We start from the raw sequence: 26,721 nt of genomic DNA on the forward strand, positions 1-26,721 counted from the left end.
AAGGGTCTTTTTGAACCACAAACTATATCCTCTGTCTTTTGTATCATACGGTAGACAGGGTCAGCCAAGAGTGTATCTGCACAGATAATGTGCAAATATCAGTCTGGGGATAAAACTGCACCACCTAAAGGCTTGTTAACGTCATGCGGATACTAACAGTGTCTATGTCGTGTTCGCACCTAGACAAGGATCAACTGCTTCCATTTTTCATCCGCCTGCTAGGCTCTGCAGGGAGGCAAATGAAGAAACTCGTCGCTGGGATTTCCTGGTCTCGGTGTAAACCTGTACGTAGATCAAGTTCCTCACTCAATTTTGTCCTTTGAAATTAAATCCACCTTTCATTTTTACAATATAGCTTTGCATATTCAGAAAGGAAGAAGTGAAAATGGTTGAGACATACTGGTAATTGTAAAATTATCCCATTGTATGAGAGACCCTCTAAACAATTTATTCTTTCCTGTCCGAGAAATATGGAAAATGTTTTTACTAGTGCAAGGATGTGCTACAAAGAAATCTGCTTGGGTAATAATGTATGGACGGATAAATGATCCACTCTCATTGGTAAGTGCAGGACTTTTCATTACTGATTGTATATTCAAGAGATTCAGCTAGGGCGGGGTTGGTGGCAAAGTTGGAAGAAAGCAGATTTTTTAATATAACATGTTTCTGGTTGTTACCAAATTTGTGGTAGTTATTGAGAGAATACTTCTTTGGCCAGTGATGAGTATAGCCTGTGTATTTGGAATATTTTCTATTAGTTTCTGGCATAGCGTTGTTTTGAAGTATCAGTGTTTGATTTTTAAATAAATCCACCAGTCATAGCAGAAGAGAACGATGGTTATTTCCCTTAATATACTATTTGCCGTCATAGAAGAAAAAAAAAAGAGGTGTGTGTGTGTATGTGTGTGTGTGTGTGTGTGTGTGTGTGTGTGTGTGATTTGGAATTTTAGCGTAGCTTAAAAAAAAAATCAGTCATATTTCCACTACGATGTCTGCAGTGTGACATTGTATGGTGATGTCTAGCACTGGGGCATCATTTTGCAAACATGTAGCATGATGTCCCTCACACTCACAGTATCCTGACACCAGGCCGACACGTCCTAATACTAACCTCTTAATGCTGAGCGCCAGGCGAGGCAGCTGTTAGTACCATTTTTATAAGTCTTTGGTATGACTCGGCCGGGGATCCAACCCACGACCTCCCGCATCCGCATTCATTTTTAGACAAATATTAGCTATAATTAGAAGGTCTGTTACTTAAATTATAGTAAAGAAAATGGTAAGCACAATGTCCTTGACTCAGACCACGATAAATATATTTACTTCTATTGATAATGATCCTAATATTAAACCCAGACTCATAGAGAAAAAATTAGTTATCTATTAATTGTTTACAGAACAAAAGAATCAATGATTTTGGTAAGTTAAACAATGAGCTTGATTTTTGACAAGGCCAGCTGCTAGATATCCCAGGGCATATCATGAAATAAACAAATCAAAAACTAATTAATAAACATTGTAAATTAAATATGCATAACAATATTTTATAGTAATTCGTTTTATACTACATGCTTTATATTCCTAAGCAGATGAATTGTACAATATATGCAATATATTCTAAGTAAATGAATTCTATTGTACATGTTATATATTCTTAGGTAAATTAATTGTATTGTACATGTTATATATTCTTAAGTAAATGCGTTGTAAGTTATTAATGTGAAATCGCCCCTATTGTCATATTGTACTTAAAACGTACAAAATGTATCCATTGAAGCAATGAAATAATTCGATTAATATATATATATATATATATATATATATATATATATATATATATATATATATATATATATATATATATATATATATATATATATATATACATACATACATACATATACATATACATACGCAATTTGTTTTTATTTGTCGTCAATATCTTTTAGATTTTTAGCTCTATGCACAATTTACATATCATTCCGTTATCTATATATTTTAAATGCCTCCCTGTTTTCTTAAAAAATATTAGCAACACATAAACCTAGTTTTCCTGAAGATAAAGTACAAGTTTATTGTGAAATATTTTTCACTTTCCATTAACGACTTAAATCTTTACTGACTGTAATAGACACTTTATGTACAAACAGATATCATACAGCATTTTAGTACAATCAGATATCATACAACACTTTAGATAATTTTAAAGCACTTTAGTACAATCAGATATCTTACAAAATTTTAGATATTTTGAATGTGTAAGTACAGTATCTTACAACACTTTAGTACAATCAGATATTCTAAAACACTTTAAATATTCTGCATCGCGTTAGTGCAATCAGATATCTTACAACACTTTGTATATTTTACAGCACCATGGTACAATCAGATATCTTACAACGCTTTAGATATTTAACAACGCGTTAGTACAATCAGATATCTTACAACGCTTTAGATATTTAACAACGCGTTAGTACAATCAGATATTGTACAACACTATATAGCTTACAGCACAAGCACAATTAGATACCTTGCAACATCGTCGACATTTTGCAACGCGTTAGTAAAATCAAACATCTCCCGACAATTTAGATATTTTACATGTTAATACTATTATGTACATTTGATTTCATTTATATTGATTTAATTTGATTGTTTGCAAATTTTAAAATCTTTTTATTTTTAATTTCATTAAATGTCAAAGTAATGTAATTTTGTCTACTAGGAATTTGATATTTTCCAGAAATTAGTTTGACCTGACTGTTTAGTTGAAAACACATAAAAATAGAACTTTGTATATTTTTGCTGACATAGTTCCTGGCCTTGATTGAGAATCAAGTAAACAACATTTTTTTTAAATAAAAAAAAATCACTCCTAATGTGTGAATGATAATAGTGAAATCGAGGCTGTACTGGAATGGTTCTTAGATTATTTTTGGATTTGATTCTTAAAACCTTAAGTTCTTCTTTCTTATTTTTGCATAATTTGTTTCCAGGGAAAATAAGCTATTTGTTACATTTTTCAAAACTTATTGTTTTCACTTTTTCTTAGTTACTGTTTATCAGAGCATAAACACGTAATATAAGAAATAGGGCGCTCGTCAGGGATATTTGAATTTTGGCTAAAACATTTCAGAAAACTATGTTTCTTTGAAATTGAATTCCTCTAGTTTTTTTTAATCTTTTAAAAAAAACCAAGTTTTCTTTTACAGTTTTGAATTCTTTAGTGAAATTGGCAAGCTTTTTCTAAAATGTCATCAAAAGTGGAAATCTTTCTTTCAAATCCTACCCAGGAACGGGTGGATCTTTTCAAAAGAAAGGTGAATTAATTAAACTTGCCAGAAAATATTATCTTTCTGAGGTAAAGGCTTCCTTAACGAAGCAAGAAATAAAAAATAGTGTGGTCCAGTAATTAGTAGAAAAGAATGTTTTGGATAAAAGTGCTTTGCTTTCGATCAGTAAGTCTGTATCAGACTCTGTCACAACAATAAAGGAATTAGAATCAAAATAAAAGATGGAATTGGAGTTAAGGAAGCTGGAACTTCAGAAAGAAGAAAATGAGAAAGACAAATGCAGTTACAGGAAAAACAAATACAGTTCGAATTTGAGAAATAGGAGAGAGCCAGGAAAGAGAAAAAGAAAAACAAATTCATTTAAAAGCGGAAGAAAGAAAAAGAAGAAGAAGAAGAAATAAAGTTCTTATTTTTTATTTTTACATTGTTTTTGTTCCAGGGAAAATAAATTATTTAAAAAAAAATTTCAAACCTTGTTGTTTTCACTCGTTCTTAGTTACTGTTTATTAGAGCTGAAACACGTAACATAAGAATACAATCAGTTATTTTACAACACCTTATTACAAGCAGATATCTTTTAGCACTTTAGATATTTACAAAATTTTAGTACAATCAGAAGACGTACAACACTTTAGTACAATCAATTATGGCACAACACTTTAGTACAATGAGTTATTTTACACTTTAGATATAATGCAACGGTTTAGTACAATCAAAAATCTTGCAACATTTTAGGACAAGTATATATATTTCAACACTTTAATACAGTCAGATATCTTGCAACATTTTAGCAAAAGCAGATATGTTTCAACACTTTAATACAATCAGATATTTTACAGCACTTTAGATAACTAACAAAACATTACTATATATTGACTATGTCTTAAAATATGTAACAGCAAGGAAGAGAAACCAACAATTTGAATTAAGTTTACCAAACATTTATTCCATAGTATACAAGTGAAAATTCAAAAGGCCCTTACAATATTGTTGATTAAATCCTAAATCATCCTAAATGTCTTATCACAAGTGCAAAATACAAAATGTTCAGAATATATTAAAAGAGACTTAATTTAATTGATGTACCACAATGATACAATCCAGAATTTGTTTGAATGAGTTCTCAATTCCAATTAATAATTTAAATAATTAATTCTTTTAGAATTATATCTTAAAACAACTTCACACTCTGATCATAGATTCCCAAAAACTAATATTAGACAGGAATGAATAATTGCTTATGAAATCCCCTTTATATACAAACACTCACTGGACCTAAGAAACAAAGAGATTACTCTGGAAAACCCAAGTTTATATTGAAAACTCCACCAAATTGTAAACAAGTTCGTTTCCAGAACCTTCTAAGCTCGTAAACAAGGTTCGAAAATGTCTTTAAAAACAAACATGACACAAGTTAGGTAGGCAAGAACACTACCCTCAGTAAAGGAAAAAAATAATCACACAATATATATTAAATAAACCTAACAAACACAATTATTATTTTTCATTCGATATTGTTTCAATATTATTAAAATGTTTGTCTCATTACCAATTTCTTCAGCTATCAAAACCCTTAGACAATACCAAGTTTTATCTGTAAAGAATCAAGTTCATTTACCTGCATCAGCCAATTTCTTTAACATAATGTAACAATGGCATGAGCATGTACATTATTACGTTCGTTAATTTTGCATTCAATGTTAGACAGACCTTATGATATAAATTATACTCAACGGATGTCTAGAATTATTAGTGGATTAAGCTAGATTTTAAAAAATTGTGTTTACAAAATTTACGATGAACAACTATTATTCCTGGATCATATTATAGGGTCTAAGCTTCAGATTCGTAACACAAAATTTGCTGCACCAGAGTGACAAATATTTTTGTGTTAAATATCTCAAACAAAAAACTGTTTTTAAAGCTTGAGAATCAACGTTTTAGTAGTTTCGTCTACGTCAGTTACAAACTGAAAAAGAGGCAGTGATATCGATAGAATTACAGTTTCAATAAAATACCAGTCTAATGCCGATGTTCCAGCAAAAATGATTATTCTTTCTAAATGAAAACGCTCAATAACAGTCGTTTTGTTGTTGTAGTAAACAAAGTTTAAACACATATACAACATGAACATATAATAAACACACTATTTAAGAAATCTGTTTGTTAATAAATAGTATTACGCATGAAGATATCTAATTAAATCATTAATGAAAACTAAAAGTAGAGCCGGACTAAGAACACAATCTTGCATCGATCCAATCGTGCAATCAAAGTATTTTATTAACACTCAGATTTCGTACAAAACGTTAACACAGGAATACATGCTTTTAAAACGTGTAATTTTATTTAAATTAATACCTCTTGTACATAAGAAAATATGAACTTCCCGTGCTCAACACTGCCGATGCTAGATAAAACTCATTGTACCAATAGTGAAAACGTCCATGGGGCTTACAAAAACGTCCATGGGCTTACAAATATATTTCTGAAACAATTAGGTATTATATATCTAAACTATTACAAAGATTGCAATACTACCCTCTAAAGAAAATATTACAGAAAGATTTTTGGCTTGTAATGAATTTAGAGTATGCGCATTTGGTTATAGCGTTCCGTTTTAAGGAATTCTTAGATTTGTGTGATAACTTGTGTGATTATTGGAATTCGGCGCAATGGGAATATACCTAGCCCGAAATAATTAGCCAATTGCTATGAGCAAACGTTACGGAGTGAAGAGTTAGTGAGTTTCCATGTTGCCATGGTTCAATAGTAGTGAATACCGGCCAAAACCGAATGGATGTCCCTGTCGTAAGATAGTCCATTTTAAAATCTAGTGGTGTACATTGGTGGTGTGACTGCAGGGCAGCATTTACGGTAGGAAACCAGTAAATTACACAAAGGAATAAATAAGGGACTCGGCAGATACCGTTTATGTCGCCATAGGGGCAAATTTGTTGGCATCCGTTAGTCTCGAGAGACGATGGAACTGCGCCCATGAGAGATGTCCCGGTTGGTGGTTGTGCAGCGTCTGCTGTGGCTAAGTAGTCCAATGCGGGAGTGGCAGTCCCTGCTGCACTTGCTGCACTTGAAGGTTGTGTCAGGTGTTGGTTGGAGCTGCTTCTTCTTCCTCTGCGATCGTCTTTCATCAGCTAGCAAGCATTGCTTGTCCTCTCCGGCTTTCAGACCAGTGATCAGAGCATGTCGCCAGCTTGATCTGTCTAGAGCGAGCTCTTCCCAGGTGTTGACATCGATATCAAGTCCTTTCATGTCATGCTTACAGACATCCTTGAAGCGGAGATGTGGCCGTCCGATCGACCTTTTGCCAGAGGCGAGTTCCGAATAAAGAATGTCTTTGGGGATCCGTCCGTCAACCATCCGACTTACATGGCCCAGCCTTCTGACGCGGCGTTGGCAGAGGAGTGTGATCATGCTGCGAATCTTGGCACGCTCGAGCACCTCGTTGTTTGTTACTCGATCGCTCCAGGTGATCCCGAGTATGCGTCGGAGGCATTGCATGTGAAAGGCGCTCAGTCTTTTCTCTTGTGAGGAATACAGAGTCCAGGTTTCACTGGCGTACATGAGAGTGCTTAGCACGCATGCACGGTACACGGTGATCTTAGTGTTCATGGTCAGCATGCTGTTGTTCCACACTCTCTGCGACAACCTGGAGAGAGTTGTTGATGCCTTTCCGATCCGCTTGTTGAGCTCAGCATCGAGAGAGAGGTTGTTGGTGATGGTAAAGCCGAGGTACATGAACTGACTCACCACCTCAAGTTCGTAGTTGTTGATGATGATTGGGGGGGGGGGTCCGCGTCCTGAACCATCACGTTTGTTTTCTTTAGGCTTATGGTTAACCCAAACTCATCGCATGCTTTAGCAAAGCGGGCCATCAGGCGCTGAAGCTCAGCTTCTGTGTGGGTGGCTAGAGCAGCATCGTCTGCGAAGAGCATGTCCCTGATGGTTACTTCAGGCACTTTGCTGTTTGCCAGGTTGAACAGTCTGCCGTCTGATCGTGTGTGCAGGTAAATCCCTTCTGTGGACGTCCCAAAGGCGTGCTTGAGCAGGACTGCGAAGAAGATGCCGAAGAGCGTGGGGGCAAGTACACAGCCCTGTTTAACTCCACTGCGGATGTCAAAGGGGTCGGATGTTGAGCCATCGTACTGCACTGTGCCTTTCATGTCATCGTGGAAGGACTGGATCATGCTTAGCAGCTTTGGAGGGCAACCAATTTTCGCCAGGATTGTGAAGAGTCCGTCTCTGCTGACCAGATCGAATGCCTTGGTGAGGTCTGTAAAGGCCAGGAAGAGGGGTCTGTGTTGTTCTCTGCATTTTTCCTGCAGTTGCCTGACAGAGAAGATCATGTCGATTGTGGACCTCTCTGCGCGGAACCCGCACTGCGACTCTGGGTAAACTCTGTCAGCAAGCGTCTGCAGTCTGTTCAGGATGACGCGTGCGAAAACTTTACCCACGATGCTGAGAAGTGATATGCCCCTGTAGTTGTTGCAGTCGCTTCTGTCGCCCTTGTTCTTGTACAGGGTTATGATGTTAGCATCTCTCATGTCCTGAGGCACTGCACCCTCGTCCCAGCACTGGCAGAGGAGGTTGTGCAGGTGTGTAAGCAGCACGCTACATCCACACTTGATGAGTTCTGCTGTGATGCCATCCTTCCCTGGGGCTTTACCTAGGGACAGTTTCTCTAAGGCCTTCTTTAGTTCGTCTACAGTAGGTTTCTCATCCAGTTCGGCCAAGAGAGGGAGGTTTTCAATGGCGTTGAGGGCATCATTGGTCACGTGGCTCTCTTTCGAATACAGTTCGGAGTAGTATTCCACCCAACGCTCCATCTGCTTGCCCTTGTTGTGGATGGTATCGCCTGTGGCAGACTTCAGTGGTGCTGTCAGTTTCTTCGTGGGACCCATTGCTTTCTTTATGTCATCGTACATGCCTCTGATGTTTCCAGTATCTGCTGCTGACTGGATACTCTGACAGAGCTGAAGCCAGTATTCATTGGCACACTGCCGTGCTTATCTCTGCACTTTGCTTCTGGTAGACCTGTATGCCTGTAGTGTCTTCTGACAGGGGGATCGCTTGTATTGCAGGTAAGCACTGCGACGCTCTTCTATGGCTGGCATGAGTGTGCCAGAGTTAGCCTCAAACCAGTCATTGTTCTTTGATTGCTTCTTACCAAAGATCCGTGTGGCTGTGCTGTATACAGTCGCTCTGATGTGATCATGGTGCAGTTATATTGACGAAATGTGCCTGGAAAGTATACATTGACTGGCCTAAGGTGGCGGAGTTAAAATAGTTCCCAGTGTTAGGGGATACTCGTACATTTTCTAAGGCGTGAACGGCTGGCGGTTCGGAAACCTGATAAGATAAACTATGCAGACGTGCGGTTGATTGACATTTGGCAGGTTGTTTTATATGTGGTCTTGCATTAATTAGAGTAAAATTTAGGTATAGAATGGACACGTCGGGCTTTCTAATTCACAATTGAAATTGTATGGAAGTCTTTGGAAAGTTGGGGTAAATTTATGACTTCTAGCGAGAATTGTGCCAGGGTTCGACAACCGCTCGGTCAAATAAGGACCCTTGGCTTGCAACAGGTTTAATGGCATTTCAATATTAGATAAATGATGCATGTATGCGAGCAAACATAAATGACGATACATAAATATAATACAGAAACCTTGAGAAATTGGTTTCATAGCACAAGCAATCAACAATATTGCAATATTTCTACAGAAAGTTTCCCACTGATGTAGATTTTTCTTCTCTGTCTTAGTATTGGATAAAAAAGACAGAAATTACCCAGATGAGCAATCCCAGGTATACTTGGATCTCTTATTTTTAGCGTTAAAAAGCGAATAAACTCAAAGGCAATATTTGATCACAGGTGTAGAGCAAATAGAAAGAATTTTTACTTCACCTATTGCAATTCCACTTCTTCATACAGATAACATTCGTATCCGATTTTCGTCGTTTGCTGCAATATACTGAAATTTTTTTTTTTTGTTTTAACCAATGGAATTTTACTTTAATAATAATAATAATAATAATAATAATAATAATAATTATTATTATTATTATTATTATTATTATTATTATTATAACAACAACAACAATAACAACAAAAACAAAAACAACACAACAACACTGGTTTTAAAGAAATATGTCTGCTAATAAATTTAAAAGCTTTATCCGTTCTTTCGAAGGATAAATTTACCTGAATGCAACAGTTAACCAAGGTGTTAGGGACGGACAAGGGAAATAGTATATGCCCTATCATCGTTCAAGGAAGGCATAATAAAACGGCATAAAATTCCTTAAACTTAGCCTTTTGAAGTTAGAAAAGAAAGTATGGGCGAGAGGGAATACTTTTGTAAAAGTAGCTAAAATATCACCAAACGTTACATAGCAAACAACGCATAATTATTACTGGAGTGTATGTGTGTGTGTGTGTGTGTGATTTGGTTTTTAAAGTAGCTCCAGTCATATTGCTATGATGTCTGCATTGTTGTAGTTGATATTAATGAGGCATCATGCCGCAGACATGTGGCATCATGTACCACCTAGTCACATTATCCTGACACCAGACCTAACACTAACCTCCTAATAATGCGCGCCTAGTGAGGCAGCTGCTAATACCACTTTTTAAAAAAGCTTTTCTACAACTGGGCCGGGTCATCCAAAGTGGACGCTTTGACCACTAGGCCACCGGAGGTGACCTTACTTGAATGTATAGTACACTTCGATAAAATATTTAATGAAAATATCATTCTTACTCCATTTAGACTGATTTCAACTGTTGATTTCATTATGTTTAATTTAATATATCAATTTGCTTTGGAAAGAAAACTGATATATTACAAACTCAAGTTTTATGTGAACGGTCATTCAATGCTTATACATTTAAAAAAAAAAAAAACTTTTATTCTGTAAATTCAAATTGTATATCAAACTCATATTTAAATAATGTCTGCTTAATACGGTTGCGTCTCACTGACTGATAGCAGTCAGATAATAACTTGATTAAATCCGCTCTGATTACAAGTGGCAGTAGTAGTAGTAGTTGTAGTAGTAGTAGTAGTAGTAGTAGTAGCAGTAGTAGTAGTAATATTAGTTTTAGTATCAAAGTAATAATAGTAATAGTAGTATCAACATCAACATCAACATTTACGTCATACACACTAAAATGTCAAAGAAAGCCTAATTGGGTTTCGTGGGTGTGGTGAAGTTTATCAAGTTTTAATAACGATCTGAGATCGTCGTTGATATATAAAAAAATCTGTATATATAAAAAAATCTTGGTTTGTTGTGGTGTATAAGAGTAAATGTTGTTGTTGTGATTTTTTCTGTCAAAATTAACTCTATAACTTTTTAGACACATTTTTGGAAAACTGAAAGGCGAACATATATTATACGGAACACAGACACGCGAAGCACCGAGTTCAAATAGTGATTTATGTGTACTATGTATTTGATTTATGCGCTGCGTCAATTTAATTGACTTGTAGAATTGACAAAACAGTAGACAACGCATTTTAAGATCCAGCTCGATTGAGATATTACTTTTCTTAATTTCGTCCCATGAAAGAAAAAAGATGGCTTAGAACTATGTTTGGATAAAGTCTTGACATTTTATGAATAAGCTTACAGTCAGTCCTAGTTTCTTTGCCAGTTTCTTTATTTTCACGTTGATGATCGTCAGATATTATTTTGCACATGTGTTGTATTTTTGTGGAGAAGATGGCAAATTTAGTGATTAATTTCGATACATTCTTGCCTTCTACTGATTAATGGTATCATTATTAACTAGCCTCCATGCAATTTGATATTATTGTTTGTAAAGTTTTGTTTTCTAGGCTTTTATCATCCCCATCGTCATAGCCCGAGTTATGGTTTAAATTTGCAATTGAATTTGGGGCAGTGGTGGCAGGACTTCTGTACTAGCATGTATACAATCCGATGTCTGATAAGCAGACTGTTATGTATTTGTGCTACTGTACCGTGAAACACCAAAACCAAACAAAACCAAACCCTAATGAATTCCCAGATCTAGGATAGTGGCGCTCGTGGTCACTGCGTACACTTGACATGACCAACATTCGTTCGAGATCCAACAAGTGGCATATGTCGCTATCTTTGTTCCGTGTCGCAGGCGACAATTCTCACGCCGCCTACCAATGTACTCTCAGATAGTCTTGATCTGAGCATCCCCTCATTTTATCATTAGTAATGTCTCTCTTTCATAAAACTTAAATCCTTAACGTACCGAACTGATCCCTGTTTCTCTATCTTTTTCTAATATAATGAAAGTAAGACTTCAGTATGAATTTCGAGTTTGTTTTTCGTCTCGAGTTGGAGCCAGATCTCTTATTTGCGATCAAATACACCGTTTCATTTTTACCGTAACCAAACATATAACGCTTGTCCGTCAACAAACTGTAAAAAGAAAGCTTTTGTTAAATGCATTTTTCCATTTTTGTGTCAAAGCTGAGCTATGGGATTGTTTTTCATGAGGAATAATGACAGTAAGTATTTGAGCACGGACACTTGTCAAAATCTGTATACATCACTATAAAAATTATTGACATATGCAATGTATTTGTTTCCTTATATACCGTTGAATATATCTTATAAAAGGCAGCTTATTTCAGCGCTTATTCAAACAGATATACAATGGTAAAATGATTAGGAACAGTCTCCAGGTGGTGACCTATTTTTAGCAAATCTAAGCACGTAGAGACGTTTGTCTGGAATTAGCTAGGTGGCACTGCACTTACCATTTGCACAAGTCTTACGCCTACTGAACCTTTTGCTTTGCATAGCATGATTAGCTCTTTTTCCTTTGCAAAAGTTTTTTAAATTATACCTCGTAATAGTCATATAGAATCGGAAGAATTATATAGTTATAAACAACATACAATTATTCGAGAGCTCGTGATCTTTGTAACTTTAAATATTTATGCATTTCAGCGTTCGTGAAATTAATTACGTTTCCTGATGATGTTGCTGATTACAGTTACACCTCTGTCTTAACTAAGCCGGCAATGTCGGATGCAGATGCACTCTTCTGACTTCTAAATATATGCACATGTTCCAGCTGGAAAGCACGAACGTTATCAGTACGATGTATATATATATATATATATATATATATATATATATATATATATATATATATATATATATATATATATATATATATATATATAAACTGCAGTGCAAATTAAAGTTTACTTTCATTTTCGAATAAGTAGATCAAGAAATATCCCAGGAATTCAAATCCCAGTTCTGTCAAAATATAAAAGGTTTCTAAGTTATTGAACCAGTCAGACTCGAGTATTTCACAAAAATGAAACATTACAAGGACAGTAACACTCTGATTCCGAACATAAAATCACATTAAATTGTTTACACACATCATACACAATATAGCAGTGATACATTGCATTGAATTAAATAGTTTTGAGAGAGGAGCGAACACAACAGTCTCAGTAATTGAGGTCGTTTGGTTCATATGCAGTGCCGAGTTTAGACATAGCGAGGCCCTAGGCCATGGGAAGCTGTCGAGGCCCTATTTGGTTTAAAATAAATTTTAGAGGCCACTTCAGACTGCGAGGCCCTAAGCTGTCTCTTGTTTAGCTTATGCCTAAATCCGGCACTGTTCATATGGAAAGATCTACAGTTTGAATTTAGGCAGGGTCACACAGTTCCACAGTGTAGCTTGAAAGACTGATGTAAAAATGAATCTGAAATATCAAATGATACCAACCTGCGTTACGTCACAGTGCACAGAAAAAGTGATGTAATATACAATTAACATTATAGCATGGTTTCAAGTTCAGTGGATTGTCACTGTGCAAAAAGCAGGGACGTAATACATGAAGCTTGTAAAATATCTGCATATTTGTACACAAAAATAGTCACGTAAAATACTTGACATATATATATATATATATATATATATATATATATATATATATATATATATATATATATATATATATATATATTGCCACAGTACTGAAACTACTCTTCAAAAAGGAGGTAATGACATTCTCTCTGCGTTGGATAGCGGAAAGATTACAGTCCTCACCCTCCTTGATTTGTCTGCAACATTTGATACAATAGACCATGATATATTACTTCACCGTTTCCAGCATGTATTTGGCATTCATGATACAGCCTTACTGTGGTTAAAGTCCTACTTGGTCAACAGGACACAAATTGTATCTGCAAAAGGAATACACTCCAGCCCAGTTGATCTATGTTTTGGTCTTCCACAGGGGTCTGTTCTTGGACCTGTTCTCTTCATTCTGTACACTCAGTCGCTCTCAAGTGTCATAGATCATCACGCAGTGTCTCACCAATTGTACGCCGATGACACCCAAATATACGAATCTAGCCACCCAACTGAAGTTGATGCTACCATCCAAGGTGTAGAGAGGTGCATTTCTGATGTGAAATCATGGATGACATGTAACAAGCTGCAGATGCATGATGATAAAACTGAAGCCATTCTGATCACAACACAAAGACTTTCTCATTCACATCCTTTACCTCAAACAATAAATATCAGCAACGCCAACATTAAATTCACACAGTCAGTACGAAATCTAGGTGTTACTCTGGACAGGACTCTCAAATTGCACCAACATGTCGTGAACATATGGAAGGCTGCATATCTTGAGCTGAAACGCATCAGCTCAGTTCGCAAATATCTTTCAGTTGATGCCACTAAAACACCTGTGTGTAGATTAGTACTTTCAAGACTGGACTATTGTAACTCAATTATGTCTGGTTCATCTCAATATCTGCTCCAGAAACTTCATAAAGTTCAAAACACAGCCTCTCGGATCATAATTAGAGTACCACGATCAGAGCACACCTCCCCGCTGGTCTGTACCCTACACTGGATATCCATTCGATCCAGAATCAAACACAACATTTGTTCTCTGTGCTACGTTTCACTGTCGGACTCTAGTCCAACATACCTATCCGACCTCACCCATGTGTACACACCAGCAAGATACTTACGCTCCTCTTCTGTCAATCGTATACTCATTATGCCCACTATGAAAACAAAATCATATGGACAGCATTCTTTTGCATACCAGGGCCCAGCAACGTGGAATGAATTTCCCACTGAAATTAGACACAAAGACACAGTGATCCCACTCAAGAGTTCTCTCAAAACTCACTTATTTCGACTGCAAGAACAAACTTAAAGACCTAATAATGTTTCCTACCTTAAATATTCTCAGCATGTTTTTTATGTTTTCTAATTTCATGGTGTTTGTTTTTGTAATCATATCATTATATGTTTTTTTAAATCTTTTAGGTGTTGTCTAATGTTGTAAAGCGATTAGAGCTTCTAAAGATTAGGCGCTATACAAAGTCCTTATTATTATTTGTATTATTATTATTATTATTATTATTATATATATATATATATATATATATATATATATATATATATATATATATATATATATATATATATATATATTGTAAGGATGCAAATTTCATTATATATATGGGTGAGATGCTTGTTAAATCGCTATACACCAATTATTTATAATGTCTGTGTCGGGAAAGAAAATGATTCTTAATTAAGCCTTCGTTTATTTAACCGTTAGACGACTAGAAAAGGGAAGTTTAACTTCGATTTTATATCGGAACTGTCAGAAGCTGAGTTTTTCCAGATCAGGTTTGGAAATCAATAAGTCAGACTGACCGCACTTTTGGCGCCTAGTTATAAAAGGCGGTAAATATATTTAATCCTGATTAGTTACGCCAAATAAGGGTCGTGGATCCCACACGAAAATTCTTGGGGTTAAACTGCTCTAATCGAAAAAATATAGTCAGTCTTCATCTTTCCTGCAAGAGTGAAAATTTAATGGACTCCGAGATTGAATTTGGAAGAAATGCTCTCGTAAAACCATTTGTCATAGGAACCGGATGTCTGGAAAGTCAACAGACACAATTCGGGTGGTAGAAGCTAACAAAGCTTGAAAGCACAAGGTATTTGCGTTATTTTCATGTAATTCGTTGATACCTATATAGTGATTTGCTTTAATTTGATTGTTGATATTGGCATGAGTTCATCTATCTGAATTCGTACAATGATCTTCTTTATATAAGTTTGACGAATTGTTTGAATTTGTCGTCTTGATTGTTATAGGAATCTAAGAATTAAATGCGTTACTTTAGTTGATATGAGTTATGAGAATCCGTTTGAATTCATTGGTCTTAGATGATTTATGTATACTAAAGTCTCGAATGTGTGTATTCGCTGAAAATAACGTAGCTGAAGCATGTAATGAATTTCATTCATTCATTTGTGTAATTGAGACGAACGGAACTTTTATGTCTCGTGTGATGTCAATGTGAGTCAGGAGGGAATAGCCATTAGGAAGTACATTAATCTTATGAAACTAGGTTTGTTTATGGTCTGCCATGTTTCGCTTGATCAGATAGCCTTTGGTGTATTTTGAATGCCGATAGAACTATATATGACACAACGAGAGAGGAGTAATGATCTGTTCCCAGTAGGACAACTGACAAAAGATTTAGGATGCTTCTCTGTTTATTTTGAAAGGGGAAATAGCTCCACGGACGTGTCCACTAAAGTATCCGCTGACGTATCCACGTACCTACTTATCTAAGTATCTAAGTACTTACGTATCCACCTATCCACCCAAAGTTTGCGGGCCGAAAAGAGGCGAGACAGTAAGGAGGTTGGAAAAGAGAAAAGCGAAAGGACCTAGAGGAACCACCATTGTGAAGTTGGAGTGGACTGGAATAAGCAGGTTATGAAGTTAAGGCAATGAATTCGATCGTTCACTCAATTATATGATGAACTAAATCTATCATTCAAAACAGATCTGCTATTTATATAAATATATTTGTGTTTGAAATTCGGTGAAAGATCTATTTCAAAAATGAGTTTATCTTCCTAATGTAATGTATTATCACAGTTGTCTATGTAATTGATTTTTTAAAAAATGTTTTTTCCAAGTACGGGGGCTCGTGTCATTTTGTTATATACGTCTGCTCAGATCTCTATTTACTTCATCTATAATTTCACACTTTATTTTAAAATTTACTCGATTCAGGCAACAATACTGAGGGCGATCACCCTCTAGATAACGATAGCCAAATAAAGCGGACACCTTGTAAGAAGGTACAACCTCACAACACCACCACCAGTTGCACCGCTACACACACACACACACACACACACACACACATATATATATATTACACACACACACACACACACACACACACACACATATATATATATATATATATATATATATATATATATATATATATATATATGTGTGTGTGTGTGTGTGTGTGTGTGTGTGCAAATAAATTAATCAAAATGAGAACTTCGATACTTGATTCACCAATATCAAAACTATTCACAAGAAGAAAGAAATATAGACACGGAGATAGAAAGACAGGTTGACGAGTTAATCATATTGCAACAAGCTGTTACTATTGACTACCGAGATAAAAGGTACCACCACGTTTAAATTAATAAATTGATCAAGATTAGTATCAAGATTGATAAATATGACTTGCAGAAACATAGATGCAACAAGATTTTTTAAAAAAAAATAGAACTAAAACATTACCAAAGCATAAAATACTCTTCCACGATACATGTGCCACACTTGATGTAGTTAGTGCAGATGTATCATCGTGCGATAAACACAGTTATATTTATTCCATAAATAATGAGTGGCGTAGTCCCTCTGTGACACTTCCCATTTAACAACGAAGGTTTAATATAACTTATCCAAATAATTAAAACAAACAGCTACATTACATCAGAATCTTGTTTGTACGTCTATGGTTTACGATATTTTAGTTACTGATCAGATTATTATTATATTTTATATGTAATGTTGCATCATCACGATCTCAGTCAAGTTAGATTATGAACACGATAAAGGCATATTAATGAGGTTCTAGATTGAACCCTCAACCTTCTTGTTCTGTCTCCAAAGCCTTAATGACTCAGTCACAGAAACCCCTTGATGTGGATCTCGGTGGCTTCAAGTTATGGCTTCAGGAGGTGAGGAACTTCAGGGGTTAAGGACAGTCCCAGGAATCCATGTTGACTGCACATACTAAATCACCCAATAATGGTTAAAAAGTGTATGTATTTTAAAAGTTTGGGCTATTAACAGATTCCACGTCATGATTTACTAGCAGCCATGAGCTTCAAACGTTTCTTACCAGCCTACATTTCTATATATGAAAATAACGAAAGGGCTTTGCATTGGAGATATGTAACTTTAGAAACCGATACACCAGCTCTATTATATAAAACAAATGGCAAGAAAGATCTAATTTCGATGAAAGGTAGCATTAAAGCAATCATAGCACCATTGTAGACAACATTGGTCACATTAGGTCATAGAAAACAAAGGTAAGAAATTGTTGCATCCATATGTTACAAACCTGGTGCACGACCTGAATAACCTCTGGTTGGTACCTACCATTGTAAGAAATTGTTGCATCCACATGTTACAAACCTGATGTACGACCTGAATATCCTCTGGTTTGTACCTACCTTTGTACAAAGGGAATCTATTAAAGCATACGAGAGAAACAAATTCCAACTAAAACTACAGATGAAATGTTTGATCAACAGGTAATGGAATTTTAGTCGCATGCAAATAGGAAAATGTATGCAATTTTAGATAACAGGTTGAGATACAATATCGCCTGGTAATATTAATTTCCTTTTAAAGGTATGGTCTTTCCGCTTTGTTGCTTTACCTGCATTTATAAAATCTGTGTTTAATTTTCCATTAGTGAGGTAATGCAATATATTCACTAAAATAGGAATATCAAATCTCAAAATGTATTTCAATGAATTTTCTTTGGAATGGAGTGGTATGTATTACTTATCTGCCAGCTTGAAATATAGTATATATGATACATATTTGCATAAAATATATATCACATTTGGATGAAGACGATAAGCGTAGTTATGATCATGCAAAGATTGATCTATTTCTTTTTAACATATTACTGAGGAGCTGATGATGCCACGAGCTATAGACTGTTTCTCCATAACGTAAGCCAAATATTTCTATATTTAATGCACAACCTTTACATTTTTCGCAAGGGTTTCGGCATCATTATATGACAATAACATCTTTTCAGTTTTCTTATCTTTAAATTATTTATTTGTATCTGTTCGTAATTTTTATATATCTGGTTCAATCTACACGCATTATATCTTAATATATATTGTTTTTGTAATTTCAACATTGTAATGCCTCCACACTTTAAGATTGCCTGATGATTTCCTTAGTATCGGATCATGCTGTTCACGCGTGCCCCAGGTACAATCGCTTTAGTAGATGTGCTATGCACTGGCTCCGTCATTCTGGCTGCAGGACGGTCATCAGAAGAGCGAGGTGTCCCGGAAAAACAGTGTTAGCTCTTATTCTCTACGTAAGTGTATTCTCCATTCACATTTCTTGTCCTCTACGTCTTCTGACAGACCGATACATATTGCTTAACAGCCTTGCAATACCATCCATTGCTACCTCGTAATGAATGGCAATTTAAGTGAGGCTTTCGTTTTCCCTATATTGTTCTTACATTCATCGATGCTACTCATTTTCGTAGCGTGATCTTCGGATACAAAATATACTGTTACCATCAAAGGCATGATATAAGTTTACTGTTAAGCTTGAATATACGTTTGAACGTTTGGTGAAAATGTTTTCATCTCAGCGTTAACTTTATTCGCCTATTACTAGTTTCTCAGCAACAACAAAATATAAAACTGCATTGCAATGTATAAGCCTATTATCTATTTTTTTTTAAAAACAGACTTAACACAACATTGATCTTTTATGTTGTTCGTCGCCACTCGAGTTCGAAGATAGTTCTCAAAAAACTCACATCTGACTAGTCCAGTGATTTTCGAGTAGTTGATATACTAACATAAATGGAATGTGAATTTCTCGTATTTACTCGATATTTTATTTAAGTTTTGCTCATGCGAAATAAGATCGTAAAACTTCAATTTTATGCCATTCAAGGACTGTCAGAACATTAACTACTGAAAACCATTCCACAATTGACTAGTCTTGATTGTATTTTCATATATTCAGATTTTCGTCTAATAGCATCCATTGTCTTCCGTCAAGAACTGTGTAGTATTAGTAACAGTAGCAGTAGTAGTTCTTGTTGTTGTAGTAATAGTAGAAGTAGTATCAGCAACAGTAGTAGTAATCGTGTAGTTTTTAAAAATCTAACATGAAAATAAATATATCAGTCAACCGGTGTAAACGGATATCGCAGAAGAAGAGTTTTGTCGTTACTGACATATAATTCTTTAAAAGTTTTCAAGGACGAAATGAACTAGGTGCCCGAGTTATCGGCTAATGACTGGAATAAAATCAGATAACATTCTTTATGTGCATCTCAAACATTTACAGGTTCCTTTCCATCTTTTTTTTTTTTGTGTGGCTACTTCACCTCTAGTTAGTGTGACTCAGAGTATATACAACTGCATTTAGGCTTGTCTTACCCTGAGTTAAATTTTTAACGCGCCGTTCTGTCCATTTGATTTAAGGTGAAGTGAAACAAAATTCATTTACTTACCTAATATATTTTCCTTTGATTTGGTGGTCTATTAAAAAAAATATGTACTTTTAGTCCATTTTGAATGCAAGGAATATTTTGCCATATCTCTTAGCACTGTGATTCTGGACCTTCGTCCATTGCAAGAGACTGATTAGCTCATATATTAAAACTGAAGCAAAGTTCCGGGTTTAATATGTGTGTTGGACACGACCAAGGAGTCATTCGTAATCAGAAGTAAGTCACTTATATGTGTGAAAAAGGGGAATCATTCGGCAGAGGACTGCTAATTTCGCGAATTGAAATTTTCAGCAGTTAATTGTGATCGATTGAAATATGCTTTCAACACCGACATATCCCGCACTTACTAATATACCCTCTCAGGTCTGGGTTGTTTTCCCAAACAAGGATTTAAAAACTCATTCTGAATTAAACAATAAAAACCTAGGCTTTCCATAAATGATAAATAAGTAGAATGTAAATCAATGGTCAAGAGCCACCATGAATTCATTAAAAATGAATAAAAGATTGCAAGCCCGAAAGTAAATGTTAAGTAGAAGAAGAAAAAAAAAAGCGAATAAAATTCAAAGAAACAACTATCAGTATTTTCACTCATTATGAATTGTACAGGGCCTAATAGTTTAAACATGGGATTTTACTTAGTCATCTGATATTGTAAAGAGAATATTCCCAAACAAGCCAATTTCATCGTTTCCATCGTCACGTACAAGAAAGCTTGGGTACGTTGCTATTTGTCAGACAAAACTAACAGCTCAAATAAACACAACACGTAAAGATTTCACTGAAATCAAATCAGTTAAGTAACAGCGGTGACATTTTAAAACTTTGCAAATTCGCAGTAACCGTGTGAAATGCAGAAAAAAGAATTTCATCTGAATGCATACTGATCAAATGTCAAGTCTGAGTAAAGGGCTTGGTGACATGCAACAAAAGTGTTGTTGTAAACGGATACAGATTAGTGCTGTGTGACTACTTCAGTGTTTAGATTCAGCATACAGGGTGCGATGATATAAATAAAACTGACATGTACAAAAATGCATTAGTTTTATGCATTAAGATTCCGTATTCAGTCTCGGCAGGTCCCAGGTCTGAATATCTCTGATTATGATGCTTGCCTGCCAGTGTTTGCTTTATCTGTCATCACCTTGTTATCAAGGAGTGTGAATTTCACTCATGTAAAAAATAATTACTTTTAGTCTCTCAGCTAACTGTATAGTTTTAATGTCCCTATTTCAGTTCCCTGTCTTTGAAAGCTAGCTTTTAATATGGGATTTCAATGTTAGGCATGATAGATTCAAAGCCTATATTTGTACCAAAACAAGATTCTCTGACTGTAGTTGTGATGTGTTTGATTGACAGGCACGCCAAATACATTGTCTGGTCTGAATAGTTTTGTGACTTTTTACAAGAATACTTTCAGCTGAATCTTGAAGACATGGAGTATGTAATATAATCAAGAATTCCAAGAGGAAGAAATAGTAAGCATTCTATATTATTTGTATTCAGTATTTGGTAATATCACTTAGTGTATCACATATATACACCTTCTATTGTGAGCTTGAGTTATAATATATATATATATATATATATATATATATATATATATATATATATATATATATATCACAGTAATTTACAACTGTTTATAGTATCAATGTATCAGTTCAGTTTAAGTTCAATAACAGTTCAATAACAATAATTTCAATAACAGCGCTCTCTCTAAAGTCCACAAATCTAGAAACCCAGAGTTCATGTCACTTTAATTCTCGTGCGGGTCATTTATTTGTCTAATTGCAACAAGAAGTACTTAAAGCGTGATATTGACTATGTAGGTATATTGTAAGTGTATCATCATTAGATAGTAGTACTTTATTGCTCAATGTATAATAGAAGTAACATAGATAGAGAATATGGCAATTAGCATATATGTTTGTATTTGATCATACAGTTGATCACAACTGACACCAGCCTTGTGTAAATAGCATTCAAGAAACAAGCTGAAGCAATTGATATAATGGTCATATGTGTTTGTAGTTTGTATTTTTGTCCATCTCTCATCTCCTTGATTGGTCTTAATTGTAGTTTTCTAATTCTAACTTTATATTGTAACCCAATATCTAGTTTGACTGAATTAGTGACATCAGATAGTTGAATAATTTCATTTAACAAGTTTCCATCTGTACACCGTCACTGGAGTCTCTATCTTTCAATACAATTGAAGATGGAACTTTCATAGCCATAGATGATCGTGTAAAGTTCCTTAAATCTAACCATTCAATTCATGACAGGAATAAATTTGTGAAGAAAAAATTATATTTGACAGGAACTACAGGGATATGATACTTTCTTGGATAATCCAGAGAGAAGAGAATAAATTGGATTTGTTGTCGTCTTTCTTTCGATATATGTTTTATCAGTATGATGACATCCATGTTTGCAAAATGGTGTATGATGAACTCTTAGAACAACAAACACAGTCTATATCTTCAGATGAATTCAACAAATCAGCATGGAACCTTTATCAACAACTAGCGTTGAAATTTTAAGTTTGGGTCTGTATGAAGAAAGAATTAAAAAGCTACAGCTTGAGGGGCTGAAGATTCCATCTTTAACTGTCGATTATAAAGCACAGTTCACAAACAGCGAATGAAATCAGATTCAACTGTCTGAGTGGCACTATAGTACCTTTTGTAAGATAGAAGTGTCGGACTATGAAGATGGGCGGGATAGTAAATGAGAATCTTTGGATTATGTAACGAGTTGGCAGAAACGGGATAAGAACTCAATTAGTTGTGTTTGAAGGTCTGTCAGTGGAATATTGCTCGGAAGTTTGCTGCTGATACAATAAATGGAATTACTATCCATCTGGAAAGTATCAATTGACCAGAGAAAATAGAAACCGACACAGAAAATATTCTTAGAGACATTACTGCACTTCAGTTTCAAAATATCATATGTTTTCAGGGCACATATGTGTGTGCACATAAAGCAGTAATATACATTGGTATCGAATTACAGGAATTGCAATATAATGTTGAAACAGATGATGATATTTCTCTGATAGTTCATGCCTCTCTGAAGAAAGGTCACATTGTATATGTGCCTGTCATACTCTCATTTCCCTAAGGCTGCTTTCCGCCTGGTGAGCGTTTTCTTGCAAGAAGTCATGTGAAATCTGGAAAACTCTGACACCATTATGTGTCCCTTTCGTCTTCTCTGGATGATCAAGATCTCCCAGAGGAATGCTGAATTCTTGACTCCGTTTGCTTTCAATGTTTTAAAGAGGAGAAACGTTGGCTTGCAGACCCCTTAGATGTGAACCACTTTAAAATAATGAGAGAATCGGGCTCGCACGTTCTTTTATCATGTCAGTGTTTATTAGAGCAAACACTACTGAACAAGGACAACCTCAGGCTTTGATCGTCAGATGATTTCTTTACCTCAAAACTGTCCTCTTTATATTGTCATTTTGATTCATCACTGAACATACTCAACAGACATTACAGTGATCTCATACAAGATATTGTCACAGAGGAGTTGTTCATCAACTACTATAACACCACATCTGTTTGTTTTTCCATCACATTAGCTTGGAAATAGAGACAGACGTCTAAATAAAGCAGCAGTTCCAGAAATTCGTCACTTTAAAACATATCTAAAGCCATATCCACTATAAAAGCAAGTGGCGTCTCATCTTCTGTACATTTGATTTGTCTCAGAGTCTGCCATCTTGTATTTTTCATGGACAATCTTTTCCAGCTCACCATGAAAACAGACCCACAACCTGGTGAAAGGAGAATAAATCAACCATGCACCCTGCCGATCACAATCAAAGGCATTCCAAAGGATTCAAACGATGTATTAACATGACATCTTTTACGCTGTGAAGAAAAAGAAGATTGTGCATGCAAGGAAGTACCACAACTAAAAAAAGAAGATATAGAATGGGTGCTCCTAAAGTTGACCTCAAACAAAGAGTGTGCCATTCAAGCTTTTAAGCAGAAAGCCACGTGGTACTTACGTCATTACAGTCATTCAAAAAAATTATAAGCAAAGCAGTTTCGATTGAAAATTCGGAATGTCAACAAGAAAACGTGGATCTAGACGAAAGTTTTTCATCCTTGACCATTCATGATGTGAAGAAAATGGATACTGTTAGTAATAATGAATGAAATGAAAACTTCCCACTAAACTTTTCCAGTGAAGATAGAGAGGGCAATAATGGAGTCTTTACCTCCATTACAGCAACTGACAGTAACGGAGATACAGGAAAAAACATCCATTATGATCCAAATGTATCTTGTGATGTGTTACCATATATTGATGACAGTGATAAAGATGAAAGATGTACAACCAATTTATGAAGATAAAATGAATGAAAGATGAGAAAGAGAAGAGGAGGAAGAGGAGGAGGAAGAATATTCAAATATTAGGATAAAAGTTGATGCTGATAAAGATATTCTCCAAGATGTTCAAACCCTCCTTGAAGAAATACAGATACCATTTATGACAAACAAAGAAGAAACTGTAGTCTGCTGTACTGATTGTAGCATACTAGAGTATCAAGATCTAAACAACACACCATCACCGCCACTATTGTGCAGTCATCCTCCACTTTCCAGTGGTAGAGATGACGATGGAGCCACATTGAAAGTAGTTCTCAATGATTGTTTTGGAGAAGGCTGAATGGAGTGAAGTAAATGAAAAAGTTTTATTTGCACCTGACTACAATATTGCAAGAAATTTGTTTTAACTCATAGATGGGAACAAAAAGTATGCAATATTTCTTCCAGAATTTCCAGTACTGCACTTGAGAAAGTCCAAAATCATTAATTTAATATCAGCCTTTTAAACGTCAGGCCTCTTTCATATTTTGAAATATATAAGGGATGATGATGTTGAAAAAGACTGCAGTAAATTAATAACTATTGAAAACATTGGGACAGCCACACTAAACGTTTGGCGATTGTCAGCAGATTTTCATATCTCGGTTCTCGTCAAGTTATCGACTCGCTACCACACTCACATGCAGAGGACCTGGAAAAAAATTTGTGTGATCAGGAGTTATCTGTCAGCCAGCTTGAAGTGAGATGGGGACAAATGTTGAAAGAATTCATTCAGAAAACATCCACTGAGAATAAAACGTTTCCCTGCATACTGATATAATGAGGCATTGTGACAAAATTATAGCCATCGCCATTGCTGAAAGAATAGGAGGAAAATATGGATACAGCTTACTTCTGGCGAGGGTAAAGTCTTCACTTCCATTCTCATTCTTAAATGGAGCTTCCAGTCTTGCTGGATTTTGCTCACGGCTTTTGATAGAACATTGCAAATCAAGTCACTTTCACAGACAAATGAAACATGCTCTATTCAGTACCTCCTGCAACGGTAGTATTGTCAGCTTTGGATTAGACACTGCTTGAGAGATTCGCCACAGAGACGCAAATAAATGTATTCCACCGGAGGCCACACTAAGCAGTGTAATGATACAGATATCCACAACAGACGAGCAGAGACACGTGCATACAGTAATCCAGTCTGTCATCTCAGGAGAGGATGCGTCGAAGATTAAGCAAGATGAGACAAAAGACGAAGAGATAGCATCCAATTCTAAAATATCCGAAAGGTACATGGGGAAAAACGCCAGTAATAATAACTTGGGCCACATTGTAAGAACATTTGGTCTTATACATCAAAGAAAAGGAATGTCATTAAGTTTTTACCCCATTCTAAGAAGTGCATATCACAGTGTTCAAGAGCTCCAGTAAGAGATGTTAGATTCAACCACAGAAGAGATAGGAAAATGCATGATTCACATATATGCAGCAAGAGAGGGTCTATTTGGTATGACACTTAGTGACTGTCCTAACATTGAATTGGTAAATGGACCCAAACATCTCATTAATAGAATAAAAATATCAAAACGGTCAGCAATCAAGTGGACTGAAGGCGCACAAAAATACATCATACAAGAGCATGAAAGAGAAAAGAAATGAGAAAAGAAAAAGGACAATGAAGAAAATGACAACTGTTGTCGACTTGCGGACTGTCTAAGCTCTTCCATGAATACTTGCCAGTCAGTCTTTAAGCCAGATGGGACAAAATCATCCACCAATAAATCAGCTGGCGTGAAACGAGCTTTTCTCGAGTTCATGAAGAAAATATCTGATAAACCGGTACCCTATGGCACATTTTATAACCTAGGTTATTATCAATAGGTGGGTCGCCGAGTACCGGGGTACCAATTGGCGTCTTTATTAAGTTGGGTCGTAGTTTTCCAGATTTATTGTTTATCGTAACAGTAAACAAGTTTTCTGCCAGTAGTTGTAAAGCCATCACTGACGTCGTTTTCAAGTTGACAATCCTTGTGATTGAGCCTTAAGAACACATACTTTTTCAGTGCCAAGAAGAGGTGTGTCTTTGCCTGTAAATAATTGACTTTAATCCTGTAGCTCGTTTTTCCACGTGAGAACTATTTTGATCCGCGAATGTGGTACAGTGACAAGTAACAGAGGGTGGTTATTTCATCTTGCCACACAAATCACGTCTTCAGCTGCAACCTGTAATAGATTTTACAAATTGTATGATCGAAGTGTTACTTACAAGGCTCATGCTCAGACGTTAATTAAGCATCTGCTTATGACAGTGAGGCAAAGGAAAGGGAGTCACATGATATTTATGATGACTACACCACGAAGATTTAATGGACAATGATGTAGGAGTTCAGAACTTTATCAGACAATGAGGATGAATACTTGGACTTTGTACCAGA

General features: G+C 35.6%; 1 long non-coding RNA gene across 1 annotated transcript; it reads left to right on the forward strand.

The window, feature by feature from the left end:
* The first annotated feature begins 140 nt into the window (after positions 1 to 140).
* Positions 141 to 26,721, forward strand: LOC149785649 (uncharacterized). The gene is made up of 6 exons (XR_016413523.1): positions 141 to 284; positions 15,901 to 16,111; positions 16,418 to 16,485; positions 17,324 to 17,474; positions 18,622 to 18,785; positions 23,706 to 26,721. It is a non-coding gene; the product is annotated as an uncharacterized LOC149785649 (long non-coding RNA).

This window comes from Sinohyriopsis cumingii, chromosome 13 (assembly GCF_028554795.1).
Source record: "Sinohyriopsis cumingii isolate HCF-2022 chromosome 13, ASM2855479v2, whole genome shotgun sequence".
In the NCBI taxonomy this organism is placed as follows: Eukaryota; Metazoa; Mollusca; class Bivalvia; order Unionida; family Unionidae; genus Sinohyriopsis; species Sinohyriopsis cumingii.